At 34.6% G+C, this 12,910-nt stretch overlaps 1 pseudogene; it reads left to right on the top strand.

Moving 5' to 3' along the window:
• The first annotated feature begins 316 nt into the window (after window positions 1-316).
• Window positions 317-1,571, top strand: LOC148907812 (uncharacterized; annotated as a pseudogene).
• The last annotated feature ends 11,339 nt before the right edge of the window (window positions 1,572-12,910 follow it).

The raw sequence follows: 12,910 nt of genomic DNA, 5'->3' as shown, positions 1-12,910 counted from the left end.
ATGCATATAAAGAAAGAATGCTTATAACTGTTCAGTTTGGCAGATTGTGTCTTTTAATGCTTAAAGAGATGATTGGATCGTAATGATCTAAACTTACTAGCAAAGATAAAGAATTCTTGAGGGTTCAAACCGTTCAGTTCATTTATCGTTTTATAGCATTCTGTTAAAGATGAGAAAGCTCGTCTTTTTTCCAAAGTAGGCCAATTTAGTTGTTTCAAACGATTTTCATAGGGTACGTCTCCGACATTTATACCAAATGCAAATCTTGAAGCTCGTCTTTGGACTTTCTTTAAGGTGTCAATATCTTTCTTAAGGCATGGTGACGATACTGGTGAACAGTATTCAAGAATTGATCTAACCAGACTCTTACACAGTTTTGAAAACAAATCCGGGTTCTTTGGTCCAACCGTCCGTCTAACAAGTCCAAGGATACTATTAGCTTTATTGCTACATTTGGTGGCTTGTGGAGTCCACGACAGATTAGATGTAATATAAATACCAAGATCTTTAACTTCAGATACTTCCTTAAACTTGCTACCACACAGGTGATGTCTAGGACTTAACGTATCGTTCTTCCTTGATATTCGCATCACATCACATTTTTCATTATTGAAGCTTCATTGCCAGTCCGTACTCCATTATTCAAGAGAATGTAGATGACCCATGATATTTACATGTTGATTTCCAGGTTTTCGGATTGAAAGGATTTTCCATCCTTCTTAATCACATGACCATTCCTGATGGATGCTCAATTGATTACATGCACTGCATTCTTCAAGGTATGGGAAAAATAACATGCATGAATGTAACTGTCTGATAAAAAAATTAATGTAGTCAATATTTTTATTTGTTGCTTTAAACACAGGTACTGGAAAATGGATTCTGACAGCAATGCTTAGCACAAAAAATTAGGACAAGCCGTTCTATCTGTCTCCAGCTTCTCAGAAGAGAATTAATGCAACTATTGATTCTGTAGCAGTGCCACATGACATGGAAAGAAAAACTAGAACTCTAGATTGTTTGCCAAAATGGAAAGGTTTGTGGGAATAAAATATATCCTACAGATGTGAAAAATATGAGAAAAAAATGTATACTAACTTTTGAGTTTGCAATTTTCACATATGCTTAGTGACGAACTCATATGCTAATATTCATAATTATGGGGGAAAAAAGAAAAAAGAAAAGCAATCAAGATTTTTTTAATGACTAAATGGAGCTAATGTGTGAAAGTATGGAGTCAGTTATTAGCTCTCCAATATAATATTGCATGTTTGCCTTTTTAATATTGTAGCCACTGAAATTCAACACTTCCTTTTGTACTTTGGTCTTCCTTCAATGAAAGAAGTTTTAAATCCAGACCACTTCCATCATTTGGCTTTACTTTCTACTGCATTATGGATATTTTTGAAGAATGAAATATCAAGAGATGAAATTGAGTTATCTGGAATCATTATCAAATCATTTTGTCGTCTCATGAAAGAGTACTATGGTATAGTATTGGTTGGCTCAGCAAAAGTCAAAATTAATATTGATTATATGAAATACAGCTAGCCTCATTTATTTATTTTGGGACCAAAGCCAAGCTGTCAATAATATGCTTTTTTCGTATATATTATGGAATAGAACTGTTAAGATGATTAAGGTTTATTTGAATTGATGCTTTTTAAGTGTAAGAAGTGAAACAATTAATGCCCACAATTTAACTAATTTGGAACAGCAAGTACATTTAATGGGACCACTCTGTACACATTCCTCTTTTGCATTTGAAGCTATGATTGCTCATCTCCTAACAGCTTTCAAAGGAACTAGAGGTGTTGCTGACCAGGTAGCTCATAATAAGTAGCACTAATCTATATGAATTGTCAGGGGCACCCGACGGGCAAGTTTACGGTTTTGTTTTCAAATTGACCTAGAACGTTTATAAGTGTTAATTTCTTTCATTTTTGAGTGGAAAAAATGTCGCTGGGAGAGAGTCACCCTCTCCGCACTCCCAGCAAGACCGTGATTATATTAGTCAGCCAGCAATATCAAATGTTTAGTGGTTACCAGCCAGCAGCGAAATGAGGGAAAGATGATTTTGCCAGCCAGGACTCGTTCGTGCAATGTGTTTGAGCCAGCCTGCATCTTAATCGCTATATTTTTGCCAGAACATATAGGGTATTCAATGTAGTAACTAACGCATGATATTCAACTTGCTTTTATGGGGGGGGGGATTTTAGTTCAAGAAAGCATAATGATGAAAAAGAGTGAGGGAAGGCAGAAAGACAGACAAGAGAGGTTTAAAATAGCTTTATTGGCATGACCTACAATTTACAGGTATTGCTAAAGCATTGAACATTAACAGGGATTTTTTTTTTGTTATATTTTACAAACACATTGTAATAAGAAAAATATCTATATATCTATTTCTATATTTATCTATATGTAAAGTAAGATATTAAAAAAAAAGGTATGAGTATTACAGATATACTACAATCTTAATTGAATGGTGATAATAATCAAAGATAAATTTATCAAAAGTAATCATTAATACATTACGTCAATTATTATGATTCATTCCTAAGAATGAAGCATTTGTATATAAACTAAAAACAAAAATTAAAAAAAAAAAAAAAAAAAAAAACCCTGTCATTGGTAGAGATCATTAAGTTACGAATTATGTTAAGATCTTTAAAATTGTCAACAGATATTTCAGGTTCTATCATATCAAAAAATCGTCGGCGAATTCGATTATAAAGGTAGGTAGGTAGGTAGGTGGTAGGTAAAACTTTATTTAAACACGCTTGCCCCGTCAACTAAAGCTGATTTCCACAAGGGGCGTGTGGATAAATATTACAATGAAAAGCTAATACTATTTTATATTCTAATCAATAATAATAATAAATAAATAAATAGTAATAAAAATAAAATAAATATAACTGTTAATAAAGCTACAATAATACATAGTAGATTAAGTAATAATTTATAGATACTAAGAGATAGATAGAGTGTGAGTGGCAATTTCAGATTTGAATTTGGCCAGTGATTTGCAATTTCTTAAATTTTCTGGTAGGGAGTTCCAGACTTTTGCCCCATCATAAGAAAAACTTCTTTTACCAAACTCTGTCTTAGGGAGAGGTAACTGCAATGAGGTACTAGAGCCCCTTAAGTCGTAATTTGTAACGCCTTGTTTTAATCTAAAGAGATCTACAAGACAGTTAGGGGCCATTCCGTTAAGTATTTTGTACATGTGCTTGGCCTTTGTTTTCTCTCTTTGGTTTTTGAGAGGTTCCCAGCCCAGAGCTTTCAAAGCTTCCTGGTGGGGAGTTTCATTACTCATAAGAAATTACTCTTGCAGATCTGTTTTGTAATTTCTGAAGACGTTTAGCGTGACCTTCACCAAGAGTGTCCCATACCTCACTACAGTAGTTAAAGTGCGGCTGTACTATAGCATTATGTATGCCAATCAGAGTTTCCCTGTCCACGAAGTATCTTATTTTTCTAATGGCTCCTATACCCGACGTAACTTTTTTAGCTATGCTATCAACATGCTCATCCCAAGACAAAAACTGGTCAATCTCCAAACCAAGAACCTTACTTTGGGTAACTTGTTTTATGGAATCTTGACCGATCTCTACATTAGGCTGAGCAGTGATAGTACGCAAGTTATAGTGAGACCCAATTAGCAGAAATTCGGTTTTCGCTACATTAAGGCTCAATTTGTTAGCTAACAGCCAGTTCTTAACGCACTCAAGGTCACGATTCATGGCACTCTCAACTACCTCTATTGATCTACCAGTTGCTGTCAGATTAGTATCATCAGCAAACATACGTGGTATTGTTTGCCTTAGACACTCTGGTAAATCATTTATGTACAAGAGGAAGAAAAGCGGGCCAAGAATGGAACGCTGAGGAATTCCGCAGCCAATCCGGCTCTCTGAAGACAACACTCCATTTACCTGGCATACCTGTTTATGACCCGATAGATATGATTTTAAAAGATTTAAGGCATTCCCGGTTATACCATATATTTCCATTTTACGCAATAGAATTTCATGGTTAACCGTATCGAATGCCTTTTTCAGGTCAAGAAATACAACCAAATTAAACATTTTACGGTCCATATTAATATGCCAGCTATTCGTACTTTCCAGTAGGGCGGAAGCAGTAGAGTGTAGTTTCCGAAAGCTAAACTGACGTTCGGAAAGAATGTTGTTCTCTGAGAGGTATTCATAAAGCTGTTCATATATGATTCGCTCTATTATTTTACTTATAACTGGTAAAATAGAAATTGGCCTGTAATTTCCAGGAAGATTGCGAGGACCGCTTTTATAAAGGGGCATAACCCTTGCTATTTTCCAGTCATCCGGGAAACAGCAAGAACTGATAGCATGATTAATAATATATGTAAGGGATGGAGAAATAGCTGATGCTGCAACTTTTAATATTTTGCTAGAAATCTTATCAGTGCCAGTGGCTTTAGCCATCGATAGACCATGTAAAAGTTTAAGAACTTTGACATTGGGAACAGTTCCAAAATCCGACAATTTGGAACGAGATCGTTTAACAAAAGTATCAAATGAGACATTTGAAAGAGGCATATCATTGGCTAAGCTAGGCCCAACATTGATGAAGTAGCTGTTAAAAGTTTCAGCCAATCCCTCGGGAGAATTGATAGTAAGATCATTTAATTTCAATTCATTTACCACAGTATTATTGCTAGATCTACCAAGAATACCATTGATTGTTTTCCAGGCCTCTTTAGGATTATCCTTTAAGTGCGATTTTATCGCGACAGTAATTTGTTTTAGACTGCCGCATATCAATATTAACCTTATTTCGGAAGGACTTATAGGCCGTCCAATCTTCTTCCTGTTTGGTTACAATTGCTCTACGTTTCAACTTATCTCTGGTATGTATCAATTCTTTAATCTGCCTAGACAGCCATGGGACATTAAAAGATCTCGATCTTTTATGTTGGATAGGAGCATGTTTATTTAATATCTCAAGAAACATCTCCTTCCAACGAGACCACATGGAGTTGATATTATTTTCCAAAACGATCAGCTCCCAGGGCTGACCAAGGAGATCAGTAATAAATTGTTGCTGGTCAAATCTTTTCATGTTTCTAAATTCAATAATCTTAACATTTCCCTCGGTCTTTGTAACAGGATTTATTTTCCTGATTGCATATATTAAACTATGATCACTAATTGAATTACCCCCGATAGCGCAAGTTTTTCAATCGAATTCGTAGTATGATGATCAATAAGAGTATTTGATGTGTTAGTAATACGAGGAGGTTCTTCTATTGTTTGGCGCAATTGATATATCTCGTAAATTGACTTGAGAATTCTGGTTGGCTGGCTTGGAATTCGTTTTAGCATATCACAGTTTAAATCGCATGATATATGCAATTCTTTGTTTTCATTATCGACAGCCCTACTCATGCTCTCAAATTCAGTAAAGAAGTTGTTTGAACAATCAGGTGGTCGATAAACAGACGCGACAATGAATGGTCTACTATTTGGTTTAAAAATTTCCAGGCAAACACCCTCCAACTCATTTAGAACTAGGTCAAATCGAATTTTATAGTTGATCGCACTTCGTAGATAGATACAGACACCTCCCCCTTTTCTGGATCTATCTTTTCTAATTAAATCATAACCACCAATTCTAACCTCCCCTCTGAGATGGAAGGATCAAGACTGGTTTCGTTAAACGCAAATAATTCGAATGATTTGAATAATTCAGATATTCGAATCTCGTCAATATGTTTTTATGCTTACGGTCAGCGGTCATCGGGCAAGATGGCGGGCAAACTTTTAGCTCCGTCTTAAAAGGCAACTTACTCGCGTTTAATTACAGTTATTTCATATTTGCTTAGTACTTTTGCACTGAAAATGGAAGAAAAAGAGATACTCGAGCTTATTAATAAGCAACTTGCACCCGTATTCGATAAGATAAGATCAATAGAGAAGTCTTTAGATTGGTTACATACCAGCTACACCAAGCTAGAGAAGAAATCTAACAACTCAGGAAATGGTTAAGTCGATCTAGATCAAGAACTGAAATCACACAAGGAGAATGTTGAGACACTTAAGAAAGATATAAAGTTGATTAAAGATGTACTAAATGAACACGAACAGTACTCTAGAAGGGATTGTTTAGAATTAAGAGGTATTCCACCTACTGCTCCAAATATCACAACGAATGATGTCGTCAAAGAGGTTGGAAATTTGATCGGTGTAACCGTTCAAGATAACGATATTTCTACCAGTCATCGTCTAAAACAAGACTCAGCCAAGTCAGAACCTCCGGCAATCATTGTCAAATTTACTTCACGAGACATCAGGAATAATTTTTATTCAGCCAAGAAGAACTTAAAAAACAAGTCATCAAGAGATCTACACGGCTTCGAAAGACAACATCCAAAGTACATCTACATCTCAGAAAGTCTAACGCGGAGAAATAGAGAGTTATTCAATAAGTGCTTGGAAGAGAAAAAACAGAAAAAGGTTAAGTTTGTCTGGACATCAAATGAAAAGATCTTCATGAGAAGAGATGTTAACCAACCTGTCTGGACAATCGCAAATGAACAAGATCTATCCAAGTTTACTCGCAAGTACAGTCAAGGATCTACACCTAGCAGAGCTAAGTAATAAAACTTCCATAAATCATTCAATCTTACTGACACTAACATTAATATTCCTCAATTGGATTTATTATCATTTTTGAACTCAAGAAATTTATTATATAATGTTGATCCTGATAGTAACTTGCCATTACAAAGTAATTTCAAATATTATAGTTTAGATGACTTTATAAAAGATCCAACAATTGTCAATTGTACTTCTACTAAACATTTCTCTGCACTACATTCCAATATTCGAAGCTTAAATGCTAATTTTGATTATTTACTACAAATGATTAATGAAGTGAAACATAACTTTTCTGTTATTGCTTTAACAGAAACTAAATTTAGCACAACAAAAGAACAGATCTGCAGTAATGTTATTCCTGGTTATTCTTTTTTGTCTCAACCCAGTTTATCGAATGCTGGTGGAGTTGGCTTTTATATTTCTAGCAACCTAAGTTTTCATGTAAGAGATGATCTCTCTAAAATTACTGAAGATTTTGAATCATTATTTATTGAAGTTCATAGTAATCTGCACCACAATTTGATCTGTGCAGTCATTTATAGGCATCCGAACAGCAATCTTGAGGCATTTCTAGAATCACTTAACGAGTCTCTCGATAAGATAAATAATGAAGGTAAATTTTGTCTTTTAATGGGGGATTTTAATATTAATTTGTTAAATACAGATTCTCACTTGCCAACGGAAGAATTCCTCGATACTTTAAATCAGTTTTATTATTCTCCGCATATATTACAACCTCCTCGTATAACTTACCATTCTTCTACTCTAATTGATAACATATTTTTCAACTCATCCGAACATCACACTATAAGTGGCAATCTAATATATGACCTGACTGATCACCTTCCAAATTTCATTATTGTCAACAAATTTTGTGCACTTCCTAAAAAGATAAAGATAACCAGAAGAGATTATTCAAATTATGATGAAGGAAAACTCTTGTCAGAATTTCGAGCAGTTGATTGGGGGTGCAATCTCGATGACAATGAAGATGTGAATGAGCTATTTGGGAAATTTTACTCCAGAGCATCAGATATTATCGATGATAATATTCCTAACAAAGTTTTAAGTAAGAAAGAAATTAAAGCAATCTCAAAGCCATGGATTACAAGTGGGATAAGAACATCAATAGCCATCAAAAATAGACTGTACAAAAAATTTATCAACACTAGATCAGATTACTACCAACAAAAGTTTAGATTCTATAGGAATAAAATAAACCACCTTATACGTATCAGTAAGAAGAATTATTATAACAAATACTTTTCTGATAACAAGACAAATATTAAAAATATATGGAAAGGGATAAAACAAATTATATCCCTTAAGCCATTAGCTCGTGACATACCATCCAAGCTTATCACTAGCGAAGGTGAAATTACTGATAGTAAGGACATTGCAAATTCTTTTAATAATCATTTTGCAAGCATTGGCAAAAAGATAGCATCATCAATTGGTAGGGTTAATATGTCACCCTATGCATGCATGCCTTTAAAACCAACTGCAAAGTTTGTTTTGAGTCCAACAAATGCCAAAGAGATTGAAGAAGAAATCAATAAGCTAAAACCATCTAAAGCATCAGGCCCCTATAGTATACCTACTAAAGTTCTAAAATTGCTTCAGAACATAATTTCGCAACCTCTTGAAATTATCTTTAATGTATCATTCTCAAAAGGTACTGTACCAGATCAGTTCAAACTTGCACGAGTTATCCCTGTTCACAAAAAGGGTTCTCAACTTAGATTAGAAAACTACCGTCCTATCTCGTTATTGTCAATTTTTAATAAACTGATGGAGAAACTAGTCTCCAGAAGGCTGATAGAGTTTATTAATAATAATAATATTTTATTTGGTAAACAGTTTGGCTTCAGATCATCTTGCTCTACTAGCCATGCCCTTCTTTCTATCATAGATAATGTACAACAAGCTATAGATAGTAATTCATACTCATGTGGTATATTTTTAGACTTGAGTAAAGCGTTTGACTCTGTGAATCACTCTATCCTACTTAACAAACTAGATCACTATGGGATTCATGGAATAGCTAAAAGCTGGTTCACCTCTTATCTAAGCAATAGGAAGCAACTAGTCTCAATCTCAGCTGTTGATTCAGATGTAATGAATATCTTCTGTGGGGTACCACAGGGGTCAGTCCTTGGCCCAACTCTATTTTCGTTGTACATTAATGACTTTCATAACTCTTCCTCACTTTTTGATTTCCATCTGTTTGCAGACGATGCAAATCTTTTCTATTGTAATAATACTATCCAAGGACTAGAAGCACAAATTAATATTGAGCTAGTTAACATCCAGAACTGGTTACTTGCCAATAAACTGTTACTTAATATTGACAAATCAAATTATATTATTTTTCATTCACCTCAGAAAAAGATTACCTATGACATTGAACTTTGTATAAATGCTAAAAGACTTAAACGGGTCAATAACACTAGTTACTTAGGGGTCCTGATAGACTCCAACCTAAATTGGAAAGCTCATGTAGCTTTTGTGGCCAAAAAAATCAGAAGAAACATAGGCTTACTTTCTAAAGTTAGACACTATACTTCCGAGAACATACTTGTTAATCTATATTACAGTCTCATATATCCTTTTCTCACATATGGAATTATAACATGGGGAAATACATATCCATCCACAACAAAGTTGTTACATTTGCTTCAAAAGAAAGCACTTAGACTGATATCATTCTCTGGCTATAGGGATCACACAAACCCACTTTTCCTAAAATACAATATACTCAAATTTCCTGAGCTTGTCTTCTTACACAATGCCATTTTCGTTTATAACTTTAGAACTGGGAAGCTCCCCAAATGCTTCGATTCGTTTTTTGAACCAATTGAAAGAAGACAGAAGTATAACACTAGACTTGCCTCTAACTGCTGTTACTCTCTCCCAAAAGCACGTACCAACTATGGTAAATTTGCTCTGAAATTTGCTGGTGTGAAAACTTGGAATGCTATTGAAAAGGATGTAAAGCAAGCTCCCAGCATATCGTCATTCAAAAATACATTGAAAAAATCCTTGTTAAAGAATTATGAAACATAATTTTCCATGTTATGTCCTTGATTTTTCTCTCGTAGATATCATTCTATCCATTTCCAGTATGAATATACGTCGTCACATACAAATATATAAACAATTTAAGTATTAATGTACATTATTATAAATATAAGTTTAATATAATTATGCTTATTCTTCCATTCTTCCTTACTTTTTTCCTTTATACATAGATTAGTACTAATATACATATCATACATATATATGCTTATTTTTCCTTATTCTTGCTTTGCTATCTACTTGCCTAGTTATATTGTACATAAGTTGGAAGCTTGCTGTCCTGTATAGCCCTTATAGGTTATTATAGCGAGCTTGCATCTAATATTCAAGGTAATAGTTGAATGTAATTTAAAATTTGTAAAAGTGATGCAAATAAAACATTGTCATTGTCATTGTCATTTAGGAAGACTAACAATATTTAGTAACGCCATTTTAAAACCTCTAACATTTGAAATAGGATTGTATATAGATTCAGAATTGCCACACATCTATCAATGATCAAGTAAGGTAATTATCAAAGTCTTTTGTTAACTGGTTGCTTCCTTTACGGTTAAGATGCAGTCCTCTGCGATTTAAACATGACATGTCGATATTTTGATGGTTTAAGAAAGACCATCCTTTGGATCTGCAAAGTGATCTTAATATCTTATTTGTTTCTTTGATCTTATCATTTAGTTGTGGTCTATCTGACCTTAATAATATGGACGAGATGGAAAAATTTGTGTTCGGCGAGTTTTGTTCGATTTGAAAAACTACGTTTACAATACCTTCAGCCACTTCTCGGGGATTATCATCACAGATGTTGTTGGTTCCCACGTGAAGAATTAGTTCGTTTGGCCCCTTGCGTATTAGGGGCTTTAGGTAGTCTTCCATGTCTTCCACTCGGACACATGCCGATTTTCAGAGGAAAGGTTCCATCCCTGGACATGTTGTATCATAGAGTCTCCAGCAATATAAATTAGCCGTTTGTCATCTCTTTCTGATGGATCATTCTTGTTGTTTCTCGTCTGTTTTTGAGATCTTGAGACTTGTACTGAAGGCGTAGAAGTATTGGATGACTTCTTGTTGTTTTTCTTATTCCGCTTGGAATTTGATCGCCTTTTCTTAGTTGTAGAACATTTCTGTAGTTCAACGGTCGGTTCGGTCGGTTGTTCAACTGCTTGTCCAGTAGACTCTTTAGCTTGCGATATTTTCGTCTGCTGGTGTTTGAGTTTATGATGCAGGCGATAGTCTTCTAATTGAGAATTAGATAATTCTGGTTGGGCAACCGGTTGAACCATTTTTGACTGCGGTATGCTCGTTTTCTGATGATTCAAGTTGTGTCGAAGTCGGTAGTCTTCTAATTGAGAGCTAAGCGAGTTCTTATTTGGAGATGAATCATGCAAAGCAGTAGGTAGATTATGAAACAATTGCGTGTTGTTAGTATCTGATATTACTGGAGGTCGATTTGAAGTATCATTATCCCTGGGGATCGCGGTCTGAGGTAAAGTTTGCTTGTCTGAGGAGTTCATTTTCAATAAACTGAGGGAAGTAATTAGGGCGTTGTTTGTTTCTTTAAGCCTTTCTTTTTCTAATTCAGCCTCACAAAGTTTTTGCCTCAGTAACTCAATTTCACGTGATACAGCTTCATCGTTAGTGCGTTTGTTTGAATCATTTTTTGCGGGAAATTCAAATTTTGCATTAATCAACTCCACAGATTCTAGTTTTGAATTAATTACCTCAATTTTTTTCCAAAGCTTGTCCATTTCTTGTCTATGGGCACAAATAGGCATGGATTTCAAATTAGCTACAGAATGAATAAAGCTTTCTAGATCTTTCAGTTCACATGACGTATCGTTATATACCTTGTCAGAGTCTTCATCTTCAAGGAGAGAAGTCTCTGTATCCTCGTCAATGTATATGCTGTTGGATCCTTTGAAATTACCAGAATTTTGCTGGTTGTCTTCATTTAGTGAAGATTTCAAACGGTCTTTGATTTGGCTGGCTTTAAATCCTTGAACTTGCAATGTCTTTGTAGAAGTAAATAGATCCAAAGTTACCTGCCTATTCTTGATAACTGTAGATCTGCCATTAGTTGAATTAGTAAACGGTTCAGTGAGGCTTAATTCATCGCGACAGAAAGATATTAAATCATTAGGAGAGCCAGTCCAAGCAAATAGGTTCCTCTTGTGGTCATATCTAAGGTATTTTGAGTAATCAGGATTCGTAGTTACGCTTTCACTCTGAGTTGAGCTCGAGCTATCAAAAACACGTCCGTTCACCATGACTGCATTAGGCAGAATTGAAAGAGGACAGTTACACAACATATGTATTTCTGTTTCAACTTCATTGTTCGTACAGAATAAACAGATACGTTGATCGTTTGATATATTTTGGTTGGTGTATCTGCCTGTTTCGATAGCTAATTTATGATTACTAATTCTAAATTTGGTGAACTGCCTTCTTTGCTCAAAATTTTGAATTTTATCCAGATAACAATTCTTATATACGTATTCGTAAGTTATGTTTAATAGTATGTTTAAGGCATTAAATCCTCAAATACAAATTACACAAAAGAAAGCAGTATGGAAATTTTAGGCCTTACTGAAGCCATTAATGAGCGCATTACACTAATATAGATTGAAATCACGGGCTTAGTAACTTCACTCCAGCTACCTTTTATCGTTAACAATCGTCTTAGAATATTCGAATACAGTTTTATCAATATAATTTGAATAATATACAGCTATGTAAAATATCTTGAATTATGTTCAATTCGAAGCAAATTAATATACATCGTAGCATTCTTCTTTTGAAATTCGAAATTCTTTTTTTTTTTTTTCCCGTTTTTCTTCGATTTTCTGTTAAATTTTGCTATCGTGTTTAACTTCTTTACTAAGCCCTAACGTGCAGAAATTTCCTAGAATTATGTTTTATAATCAACTGTTTATATATTTCTGGCCGTCAAGCCTTGATAGGTCTTGAAACATAATACAGTAGTCCAATAGCCTGGGAACGAATTCTCCCTCTAAATTCCACATGACCCAGTCAATGTGAGCGAATTAAAATGCCAGGAAAGGTACAGTTCTTAAATCGATGACGAACGGAGAAGAAGAAGATGCATTACCAAGAAGACCCAGTCACTGTGAGCGAATTAAAATGCCAGGAAAGGCACAGTTCTTAAATCGATGACGAACGGAGAAGAAGATGCA

This window comes from Actinia tenebrosa, unplaced genomic scaffold (genome assembly GCF_029948245.1).
Source record: "Actinia tenebrosa isolate PJP-AT-01 unplaced genomic scaffold, QUT_ActTen_1.0 PGA_scaffold3__52_contigs__length_22856419, whole genome shotgun sequence".
NCBI classification, from domain to species: domain Eukaryota; kingdom Metazoa; phylum Cnidaria; class Anthozoa; order Actiniaria; family Actiniidae; genus Actinia; species Actinia tenebrosa.
This window is presented reverse-complemented; position numbering and strand designations above follow the sequence as displayed.